Here is a 10,000-nt window from a genome sequence, read left to right as displayed (position 1 = left end):
CAGAGACCCACAGACTCACCCACACAGAGACCCACAGACTCACCCACACAGAGACCCACAGACTCACCACACAGAAACCCACAGACTCACCACGCAGAGACCCATAGACTCATCACACAGAGACCCACAGACTCACCCACACAGAGACCCACAGACTCACCCACACAGAGACCCACAGACTCATCACACAGAGACCCACAGACTCACCCACACAGAGACCCACAGACTCACCCACACAGAGACCCACAGACTCACCACACAGAGACCCACAGACTCACCACACAAAGACCCACAGACTCATCACACAGAGACCCACAGACTCACCCACACAGAGACCCACAGACTCACCCACACAGAGACCCACAGACTCACCACACAGAGACCCACAGACTCACCCACACAGAGACCCACAGACTCACCACACAGAGACCCACAGACTCACCCACACAGAGACCCACAGACTCACCCACACAGAGACCCACAGACTCACCACACAGAGACCCACAGACTCACCCACACAGAGACCCACAGACTCACCACACAGAGACCCACAGACTCACCACACAGAGACCCACAGACTCACCACACACAGAGACCCACAGACTCATCACACAGAGACCCACAGACTCACCCACACAGAGACCCACAGACTCACCCACACAGAGACCCACAGACTCACCACACAGAGACCCACAGACTCACCACACAGAGACCCACAGACTCATCACACAGAGACCCACAGACTCACCCACACAGAGACCCACAGACTCACCCACACAGAGACCCACAGACTCACCACACAGAGACCCACAGACTCACCCACACAGAGACCCACAGACTCACCCACACAGAGACCCACAGACTCACCACACAGAGACCCACAGACTCACCCCACAGAGACCCACAGACTCATCACACAGAGACCCATAGACTCATCACACAGAGACCCACAGACTCACCCCACAGAGACCCACAGACTCACCACACAGAGACCCACAGACTCACCACACAGAGACCCACAGACTCACCACACAGAGACCCACAGACTCACCACACAGAGACCCACAGACTCACCACACAGAGACCCACAGACTCATCACACAGAGACCCACAGACTCACCACACAGAGACCCACAGACTCACCCCACAGAGACCCACAGACTCACCACACAGAGACCCACAGACTCACCCCACAGAGACCCACAGACTCATCACACAGAGACCCATAGACTCATCACACAGAGACCCACAGACTCACCCCACAGAGACCCACAGACTCATCACACAGAGACCCACAGACTCACCACACAGAGACCCACAGACTCACCCCACAGAGACCCACAGACTCACCACACAGAGACCCACAGACTCACCACACAGAGACCCACAGACTCACCCCACAGAGACCCACAGACTCATCACACAGAGACCCATAGACTCATCACACAGAGACCCATAGACTCACCACACAGAGACCCATAGACTCATCACACAGAGACCCATAGACTCCCCACACAGAGACCCATAGACTCATCACACAGAGACCCATAGACTCACCACACAGAGACCCATAGACTCATCACACAGAGACCCATAGACTCACCACACAGAGACCCATAGACTCACCACACAGAGACCCATAGACTCACCACACAGAGACCCATAGACTCATCACACAGAGACCCATAGACTCACCACACAGAGACCCACAGACTCATCACACAGAGACCCATAGACTCACCACACAGAGACCCATAGACTCACCACACAGAGACCCATAGACTCACCACACAGAGACCCATAGACTCATCACACAGAGACCCATAGACTCACCACACAGAGACCCACAGACTCATCACACACAGAGACCCATAGACTAATCACACACAGAGACCCATAGACTCATCACACACAGAGACCCATAGACTCATCACACACAGAGACCCACAGACTCATCACACACAGAGACCCACAGACTCATCACACAGAGACCCACAGACTCATCACACAGAGACCCACAGACTCACCACACAGAGACCCACAGACTCACCACACAGAGACCCACAGACTCACCACACAGAGACCCACAGACTCATCACACAGAGACCCATAGACTCACCACACAGAGACCCACAGACTCACCACACAGAGACCCACAGACTCACCACACAGAGACCCACAGACTCATCACACAGAGACCCATAGACTCATCACACAGAGACCCATAGACTCATCACACAGAGACCCATAGACTCATCACACAGAGACCCATAGACTCATCACACAGAGACCCATAGACTCATCACACAGAAACCCATAGACTCACCCCACAGAAACCCATAGACTCATCACACAGAGACCCACAGACTCATCACACAGAGGACCCACAGACTCACCACACAGAGACCCACAGACTCATCACACAGAGGACCCACAGACTCACCACACAGAGACCCACAGACTCACCACACAGAAACCCATAAACTCACCACACAGAGACCCACAGACTCACCACACAGAGAGTCCCATAGACTCATCACACAGAGACCCACAGACTCACCACACAGAGACCCACAGACTCACCACACATAGACCCATAGACTCACCACACATAGACCCATAGACTCACCACACAGAAACCCATAAACTCACCACACAGAGACCCATAGACTCACCACAGAGAGTCCCATAGACTCATCACACAGAGACCCACAGACTCACCACACAGAGATCCACAGACTCACCACACAGAGACCCACAGACTCACCACACAGAGACCCACAGACTCACCACACAGAAACCCACAGACTCACCACACAGAGACCCATAGACTCATCACACAGAGACCCACAGACTCACCACACAGAGACCCATAGACTCATCACACAGAGACCCATAGACTCATCACACAGAGACCCACAGACTCATCACACAGAGACCCATAGACTCATCACACAGAGACCCATAGACTCATCACACAGAGACCCACAGACTCACCACACAGAGACCCACAGACTCATCACACAGAGGACCCACAGACTCACCACACAGAGACCCACAGACTCATCACACAGAGGACCCACAGACTCACCACACAGAGACCCACAGACTCACCACACAGAAACCCATAAACTCACCACACAGAGACCCACAGACTCACCACACAGAGAGTCCCATAGACTCATCACACAGAGACCCACAGACTCACCACACAGAGACCCACAGACTCACCACACATAGACCCATAGACTCACCACACATAGACCCATAGACTCACCACACAGAAACCCATAAACTCACCACACAGAGACCCATAGACTCACCACAGAGAGTCCCATAGACTCATCACACAGAGACCCACAGACTCACCACACAGAGATCCACAGACTCACCACACAGAGACCCACAGACTCACCACACAGAGACCCACAGACTCACCACACAGAAACCCACAGACTCACCACACAGAGACCCATAGACTCATCACACAGAGACCCACAGACTCACCACACAGAGACCCATAGACTCATCACACAGAGACCCATAGACTCATCACACAGAGACCCACAGACTCATCACACAGAGACCCATAGACTCATCACACAGAGACCCATAGACTCATCACACAGAGACCCACAGACTCACCACACAGAGACCCACAGACTCATCACACAGAGACCCATAGACTCACCACACAAAGACCCACAGACTCACCACACAGAGACCCATAGACTCATCACACAGAGACCCACAGACTCACCACACAGAGACCCACAGACTCATCACACAGAGACCCATAGACTCACCACACAGAGACCCACAGACTCACCACACAGAGACCCACAGACTCACCACACAGAGACCCACAGACTCATCACACAGAGACCCATAGACTCATCACACAGAGACCCATAGACTCATCACACAGAGACCCATAGACTCATCACACAGAGACCCATAGACTCATCACACAGAGACCCATAGACTCATCACACAGAGACCCATAGACTCACCCCACAGAAACCCATAGACTCATCACACAGAGACCCACAGACTCATCACACAGAGGACCCACAGACTCACCACACAGAGACCCACAGACTCATCACACAGAGGACCCACAGACTCACCACACAGAGACCCACAGACTCACCACACAGAAACCCATAAACTCACCACACAGAGACCCACAGACTCACCACACAGAGAGTCCCATAGACTCATCACACAGAGACCCACAGACTCACCACACAGAGACCCACAGACTCACCACACATAGACCCATAGACTCACCACACATAGACCCATAGACTCACCACACAGAAACCCATAAACTCACCACACAGAGACCCATAGACTCACCACAGAGAGTCCCATAGACTCATCACACAGAGACCCACAGACTCACCACACAGAGATCCACAGACTCACCACACAGAGACCCACAGACTCACCACACAGAGACCCACAGACTCACCACACAGAGAGTCCCATAGACTCACCACACAGAGACCCATAGACTCACCACACAGAGACCCATAGACTCACCACACAGAGACCCATAGACTCATCACACAGAGACCCATAGACTCATCACACAGAGACCCATAGACTCATCACACAGAGACCCATAGACTCATCACACAGAGACCCATAGACTCATCACACAGAGACCCACAGACTCACCACACAGAGACCCACAGACTCATCACACAGAGACCCATAGACTCACCACACAGAGACCCACAGACTCACCACACAGAGACCCATAGACTCATCACACAGAGACCCACAGACTCACCACACAGAGACCCACAGACTCATCACACAGAGACCCATAGACTCACCACACAGAGACCCACAGACTCACCACACAGAGACCCACAGACTCACCACACAGAGACCCACAGACTCATCACACAGAGACCCATAGACTCATCACACAGAGACCCATAGACTCATCACACAGAGACCCATAGACTCATCACACAGAGACCCATAGACTCATCACACAGAGACCCATAGACTCATCACACAGAGACCCATAGACTCACCCCACAGAAACCCATAGACTCATCACACAGAGACCCACAGACTCATCACACAGAGGACCCACAGACTCACCACACAGAGACCCACAGACTCATCACACAGAGGACCCACAGACTCACCACACAGAGACCCACAGACTCACCACACAGAAACCCATAAACTCACCACACAGAGACCCACAGACTCACCACACAGAGAGTCCCATAGACTCATCACACAGAGACCCACAGACTCACCACACAGAGACCCACAGACTCACCACACATAGACCCATAGACTCACCACACATAGACCCATAGACTCACCACACAGAAACCCATAAACTCACCACACAGAGACCCATAGACTCACCACAGAGAGTCCCATAGACTCATCACACAGAGACCCACAGACTCACCACACAGAGATCCACAGACTCACCACACAGAGACCCACAGACTCACCACACAGATACCCACAGACTCACCACACAGAGAGTCCCATAGACTCACCACACAGAGACCCATAGACTCACCACACAGAGACCCATAGACTCACCACACAGAGACCCATAGACTCATCACACAGAGACCCGTAGACTCACCACACAGAGACCCACAGACTCACCACACAGAGATCCATAGACTCATCACACACAGAGACCCATAGACTCACCACACAGAGACCCACAGACTCACCACACAGAGACCCATAGACTCACCACACAGAGACCCATAGACTCACCACACAGATACCCACAGACTCACCACACAGAGACCCATATACTCACCACACAGAGATCCATAGACTCATCACACACAGAGACCCATAGACTCACCACACAGAGACCCACAGACTCACCACACAGAGACCCATAGACTCACCACACAGAGACCCACAGACTCACCACACAGAGACCCATAGACTGACCACACAGAGACCCACAGACTCACCCCACAGAGACCCATAGACTCATCACACAGAGACCCATAGACTCACCACACAGAGACCCATAGACTCACCACACAGAGACCCACAGACTCACCCCACAGAGACCCACAGACTCACCACACAGAGACCCACAGACTCACCACACAGAGACCCATAGACTCACCACAGAGACCCATAGACTCATCACACAGAGACCCATAAACTCACCACGCAGAGACCCACAGACTCATCACACAGAGAGACCCACAGACTCACCACACAGAGACCCACAGACTCACCACACAGAGACCCACAGACTCACCACACAGAGACCCATAGACTCACCACAGAGACCCATAGACTCATCACACAGAGACCCATAAACTCACCACGCAGAGACCCACAGACTCATCACACAGAGAGACCCACAGACTCACCACGCAGAGACCCACAGACTCACCCCACAGAGACCCACAGACTCACCACACAGAGACCCACAGACTCATCACACAGAGACCCATAGACTCATCACACAGAGACCCATAGACTCATCACACAGAGACCCATAGACTCATCACACAGAGACCCATAGACTCATCACACAGAGACCCATAGACTCATCACACAGAGACCCATAGACTCACCCCACAGAAACCCATAGACTCATCACACAGAGACCCACAGACTCATCACACAGAGGACCCACAGACTCACCACACAGAGACCCACAGACTCATCACACAGAGGACCCACAGACTCACCACACAGAGACCCACAGACTCACCACACAGAAACCCATAAACTCACCACACAGAGACCCACAGACTCACCACACAGAGAGTCCCATAGACTCATCACACAGAGACCCACAGACTCACCACACAGAGACCCACAGACTCACCACACATAGACCCATAGACTCACCACACATAGACCCATAGACTCACCACACAGAAACCCATAAACTCACCACACAGAGACCCATAGACTCACCACAGAGAGTCCCATAGACTCATCACACAGAGACCCACAGACTCACCACACAGAGATCCACAGACTCACCACACAGAGACCCACAGACTCACCACACAGAGACCCACAGACTCACCACACAGAGAGTCCCATAGACTCACCACACAGAGACCCATAGACTCACCACACAGAGACCCATAGACTCACCACACAGAGACCCATAGACTCATCACACAGAGACCCATAGACTCATCACACAGAGACCCATAGACTCATCACACAGAGACCCATAGACTCATCACACAGAGACCCATAGACTCATCACACAGAGACCCACAGACTCACCACACAGAGACCCACAGACTCATCACACAGAGACCCATAGACTCACCACACAGAGACCCACAGACTCACCACACAGAGACCCATAGACTCATCACACAGAGACCCACAGACTCACCACACAGAGACCCACAGACTCATCACACAGAGACCCATAGACTCACCACACAGAGACCCACAGACTCACCACACAGAGACCCACAGACTCACCACACAGAGACCCACAGACTCATCACACAGAGACCCATAGACTCATCACACAGAGACCCATAGACTCATCACACAGAGACCCATAGACTCATCACACAGAGACCCATAGACTCATCACACAGAGACCCATAGACTCATCACACAGAGACCCATAGACTCACCCCACAGAAACCCATAGACTCATCACACAGAGACCCACAGACTCATCACACAGAGGACCCACAGACTCACCACACAGAGACCCACAGACTCATCACACAGAGGACCCACAGACTCACCACACAGAGACCCACAGACTCACCACACAGAAACCCATAAACTCACCACACAGAGACCCACAGACTCACCACACAGAGAGTCCCATAGACTCATCACACAGAGACCCACAGACTCACCACACAGAGACCCACAGACTCACCACACATAGACCCATAGACTCACCACACATAGACCCATAGACTCACCACACAGAAACCCATAAACTCACCACACAGAGACCCATAGACTCACCACAGAGAGTCCCATAGACTCATCACACAGAGACCCACAGACTCACCACACAGAGATCCACAGACTCACCACACAGAGACCCACAGACTCACCACACAGATACCCACAGACTCACCACACAGAGAGTCCCATAGACTCACCACACAGAGACCCATAGACTCACCACACAGAGACCCATAGACTCACCACACAGAGACCCATAGACTCATCACACAGAGACCCGTAGACTCACCACACAGAGACCCACAGACTCACCACACAGAGATCCATAGACTCATCACACACAGAGACCCATAGACTCACCACACAGAGACCCACAGACTCACCACACAGAGACCCATAGACTCACCACACAGAGACCCATAGACTCACCACACAGATACCCACAGACTCACCACACAGAGACCCATATACTCACCACACAGAGATCCATAGACTCATCACACACAGAGACCCATAGACTCACCACACAGAGACCCACAGACTCACCACACAGAGACCCATAGACTCACCACACAGAGACCCACAGACTCACCACACAGAGACCCATAGACTGACCACACAGAGACCCACAGACTCACCCCACAGAGACCCATAGACTCATCACACAGAGACCCATAGACTCACCACACAGAGACCCATAGACTCACCACACAGAGACCCACAGACTCACCCCACAGAGACCCACAGACTCACCACACAGAGACCCACAGACTCACCACACAGAGACCCATAGACTCACCACAGAGACCCATAGACTCATCACACAGAGACCCATAAACTCACCACGCAGAGACCCACAGACTCATCACACAGAGAGACCCACAGACTCACCACACAGAGACCCACAGACTCACCACACAGAGACCCACAGACTCACCACACAGAGACCCATAGACTCACCACAGAGACCCATAGACTCATCACACAGAGACCCATAAACTCACCACGCAGAGACCCACAGACTCATCACACAGAGAGACCCACAGACTCACCACGCAGAGACCCACAGACTCACCCCACAGAGAGACCCACAGACTCACCACACAGAGACAATTTCAACCGAGGAGATGGATTCTGTCTCGGCAATCATTGGAAGGATTTGATAAACCATTTCGGGCTCTTGATTGATCGTGTTCACGCTCACGGTGACTTTCAGACCGCGTTCCATTCACCCTCTCCCCCCCCCCCAACTCCTCCTCCGTTCCGAGCATCGATGGACAACCGCCGATCGATGCAAGTGGCGCTGACGTTAAGAAAAAAACGGCGCATTTCTAAAAATGTTCTCGCCGTGGTTTTCGCACCCGACGATGATTGCTTGCGTTGCAGAGGTCGCAAACGGGTTTTGATTCCTTACCCGTACCCGGCCGTACCCGTACCCTACCCGTTACCCGGCCGGGTACGGGTAGGGTACGGGTATCGGGTACCTGATTGCGACCTCTGGGATGAAGCCACGTTGCAGGCGCGGGTGGGTTGATTCGAGGAACTTGAATTGTGAGAAGAGACAAGACGTTGGGAAATGAGTGACAAACGGCGACTCACCAGTGACTCACGGCCTACCCGTACCCGTACCCGTACCCGGCCGCACCAGGGTCGCAAACGGGTACCCGTACCCGGCCGGGTACGGGTAGCCGGGTATCGGGTAGGGTACGGGTATCGGGTAGGGTACGGGTATCGGGTAGGGTACGGGTATCGGGTAGGGTACGGGTATCTGGTAGGGTACGGGTATCGGGTAGGGTACGGGTATCTGGTAGGGTACGAGTATCGGGTAGGGTACGGGTATCGGGTAGGGTATCGGGTATCAGGTAGGGTACGAGTATCGGGTAGGGTACGGGTATCGGGTAGGGTACGGCTATCGGGTAGGGTACGGGTATCGGGTAGGGTACGGGTATCGGGTAGGGTACGAGTATCGGGTAGGGTACGGGTATCGGGTAGGGTACGGCTATCGGGTAGGGTACGGGTATCGGGTAGGGTACGGGTATCGGGTAGGGTACGGGTATCGGGT

The 10,000-nt window shown here is 53.2% G+C and overlaps 1 long non-coding RNA gene across 1 annotated transcript in view; it reads right to left on the bottom strand.

Moving 5' to 3' along the window:
• Positions 1-10,000, bottom strand: part of LOC144954597 (uncharacterized) — a 13,449-nt gene that overhangs the window by 2,304 nt on the left and 1,145 nt on the right. The gene's annotated exons all lie outside the window — the stretch shown is intronic.

The sequence above is a fragment of the Lampetra fluviatilis genome, unplaced genomic scaffold (genome assembly GCF_964198595.1).
Source record: "Lampetra fluviatilis unplaced genomic scaffold, kcLamFluv1.1 SCAFFOLD_574, whole genome shotgun sequence".
NCBI lineage: Eukaryota > Metazoa > Chordata > Hyperoartia > Petromyzontiformes > Petromyzontidae > Lampetra > Lampetra fluviatilis.
This window is presented reverse-complemented; position numbering and strand designations above follow the sequence as displayed.